Below are 3,580 nucleotides of genomic sequence, written 5' to 3'. Positions count from 1 at the left end.
TATATATATATATATATATCTTCTCTCTCTCTCACTCTCTCTCTCACTCTCTCTCTCAGTGCCAATACACAAAACTCTTGTACTTTGAGTCTCTCTTTTACTTCTGCAAAATTTTATTTAAAAATAAAAATATATATCATCATCATCATTGTTTAACATCTGTGTTAAGGCGGTGCTCCAGCATAGCCACAGTCAAATGACTGAAACAAGTAAAAGAATAAAAGACTATGCTTATTCTTTGTGCAATATATTGAGTTCTCTTTTCTCTCATTCAAAGAGACAAACATATAATAGATATGTATGTGTGTGAGTGTGAATGTGTGTTTGTGTGTCTGTGTATATGTGTTTCACTGATGAATATCTGTTTAAGATATTAATATCAATGAGAAAACTGAAAAACATCTCTGCTTTCAAATAGAGATTAAAAAAAAAAAGAAGAAAAATGTGGTATTTGTTCCTCCTAAGTTACACTGACACTTCCTTACTGTTGCTTCTGTCAGAAACATAGTGAACCCAAATGGAAAAGCCTGTAATTGGAAACCAGTTATAAAAAATAAACTAACAAACAACAACTACATCAGTCCCAAGTGATACTTTTATTTGTTGTTAACAGTTATATTTTAAGACATTTAGTCCAACACTACTATGTCAGCTTTGTTGTTACAATTTGATCTGAATGACATGTGGCATATTGCCCACTTATTCTAGGCTTCGTGACATCTTAATGGGGAAGGTGCAGCATCCTGAGGTGTGTCTTCACTACTTCTCCTCTCGTGTCTTCTTCAGTCTCCTCCGTTTCCTCGAGGCTAGTAGTGATGGTGATGGTATTGGCAGTGGTGGTCGTGGTGGTAGTTTTAGTGTAATTTTATGCTTGTTTTATTTGATAGGGTGAGAACTCTTGTACACGGGGTGCTGAAATATTTGGTTTGCTCTCTGAATTTTTGTGGGTCCACTTTGAGCTCTCTCTCTCTTGTACGCTAATTAATAATGGTTTCAAATTTTGGCACAAGGCCAGCAATTTCGGGGAGCAGGGTGATTATTTCTCTGGGGTTTGTCGCATTGATGAAGATGTCCCAGATGAGAATCCAATAAAAAGTTTTTCATCATTTCTTTCAATCTAGGGAGAAACAGCTAAATTAGCGTTGTTTATAAAGGTACTATATAGGTTATTATAGAGAAGAGAAATGGTTACCTCAATGTTACTAGAGGATGGGTGAGAATAGCTGGAAGGGAGATAAAGCTTGTGATGACAGGGTGCCAGAGCATACTCATAAGGTGCAAGATGGTGAATATAAAGGAGAATAAACAGAGTGGATCGTTGGAGAAAGGAAGGGTGAGAAAGGAGAGTGGCAGATGGTTAGAGATGGGGCTAGAGGGAGATGTAGTGAGTGACAAACATGGGCAGAGCTGTGGTTGATGGTTAATACCAGTATGGAGGCAGATGAAAGAAAAATAAGTGGCTCAAGAAGAAAGAGGTAACAAGTAGCCTGAATATTATATCTTTGCTACTAGTTATATCCATGCCAAACTTTTAATAGGTATTTTCAACTGATATGCAGAGCTTTTGAGTTCAGACACTTATGTCTTATATTTTCCTGATAACAGATCTGTGGAATTGGCCTCTTGCCTCATTTATTTTGAGGCAAGGTTCCTATTTCACTTTTCTAGAAACTTACATGAATGGTACTGGCATGGCTGTGTGGTTAGGAAGTTCATTTCCCAACATGTTTTGAGATTCAGTCCCAGTGTGTGCGTCTTTGAAGTTATGCCTTGTAAGAGAATTTGGTGGATGGAAACTATGTAAGTTTGTCATAAATACACACATTAATGTATGTATGTATGTATAGACTCTTTTACTTGTTTCAGTCATTTGACTGTGGCCATGCTGGAGCACCACCTTTAGTTGAGCAAACCGACCCTGGGACTTATTCTTTGTAAGCCTAGTACTTATTCTATTTGTCTCTTTTGCTGAACCGCTAAGTGACGGGGACATAAGCACACCAGCATCGGTTGTCAAGCAATGCTAGGGGGACAAACACACACACACAAACACACACACATATACATATACATATATACGACGGGCTTCTTTCAGTTTCCGTCTACCAAATCCACTTTGGTCGGGCCGAGGCTATAGTAGAAGACACTGAACCCAGAACCATGTGGTTGGTAAGCAAGCTACTTACCAGACAGCCACTCCTGCGCCTAATATTTTATATATTTTATATATTTATATATTTGAAAAGAGGTAGTCAGAATTTTGGATAATTATTTTAGTGCTTCCCTCTCGTTTTGAGGATTCATCAGAAATGATCATTTCTGAAGATTCTCCATGTTGTAACATAATTTGTTACGTACAATAAATAAGATAACCAGACAACAGTAACGACAATGTAACGAACTAACAAATCTCTTTACGAACCAACAATCAAATATTCCTTGTGAACTAACCAACTGACACCTTCTGACTTCACTACGAACTAACATGAACTTCGCTTGACTCTGAACTCTGAATCCTGAACACACTCTGATCATTACTATTTATATTTTACTCAGACCAGTCCATCTCTTGCAAGGCGGTGTTGTAACTCTCATCACAACACTCTAAAATGAGATGAAAGGGCTAAGCAAATATTTATCCAAAATTCTGAATGCTTCCTTTTTCCTTTATATATATATATCATCATCGTCACTATCATCCTCATTGTCATCTGTTGTGCATGTTGGGATGGGTTGGATGGTTTGACCAGGGCCAGCAAGCTGGAAGGCTGCACCTGACTCCAGTTTGATTTGGCATGGTTTCTATTGGCTGGTTGCCCTTCCTAATGCCAACCACTCTGAGAGTGTAATGAGTACTTTTACATGATACCGGTATCTGCCATGATTGTGAGTGTAGTGGGTGCTTTTTACGTTCCACCGGCACAGGGGCCAGAGGAGGTTGGCAACAGTCACGATCGGTTGGTGCTTTTTACATGCCACTGGCATGGAAGCCAGTCAATGGCGGCGCTGGCATTGACCACATTCAGATGGTGCTTTTTACGTGCCACCGGCACCTATATATATGTATGTATATATATATATATATATATCATGGAGGCAAAATGGCTGAGCTCAATTTGAGTGTTGGGTCTTATGGAGGCAATGACTGAAACCTTTGGCATGATGTCATGCTTGAGAAGAAGACCTGTTGAGCCAAGCAAAATTACTAACTCCAAGATTCCGAGTTTGATTCCAGGCAGTGACCTGAATAACAACAACAACAACAACAACAACAACAACAACAACAACATCAACAACAACAGCAACAACAACAACAACAACAACATCAATAATAATAACAACACCAAAAAATACCTTAGGAACGAGAACCCGGGTTCGAAATTTCCCCAAAACACCTGATGAAGGCTGGAGGGTATATCAGCCGAAATGTTGTGTAAACAACAAACAGGATGAGAACAAATATCCGTTGAATGTAAATAATGTAAATAATGTACCTTAATTCTTATTACTAACAGTTACATTTAGTGATGATTAAATTTTTCTTTTATGGTATTACATTGTGCCTAGCTGTTTATATTAT

The 3,580-nt window shown here is 38.2% G+C and overlaps 1 protein-coding gene across 1 annotated transcript in view; it reads left to right on the top strand.

Moving 5' to 3' along the window:
- LOC106876384 (orexin/Hypocretin receptor type 1) overlaps nucleotides 1-3,580 on the top strand; it is a 16,796-nt gene that overhangs the window by 2,393 nt on the left and 10,823 nt on the right. The gene's annotated exons all lie outside the window — the stretch shown is intronic.

Source organism: Octopus bimaculoides, chromosome 14, assembly GCF_001194135.2.
Source record: "Octopus bimaculoides isolate UCB-OBI-ISO-001 chromosome 14, ASM119413v2, whole genome shotgun sequence".
NCBI lineage: Eukaryota > Metazoa > Mollusca > Cephalopoda > Octopoda > Octopodidae > Octopus > Octopus bimaculoides.
Note: the sequence above shows the minus strand (reverse complement) of the source record. Positions and strands in the feature narration are given on the sequence as shown.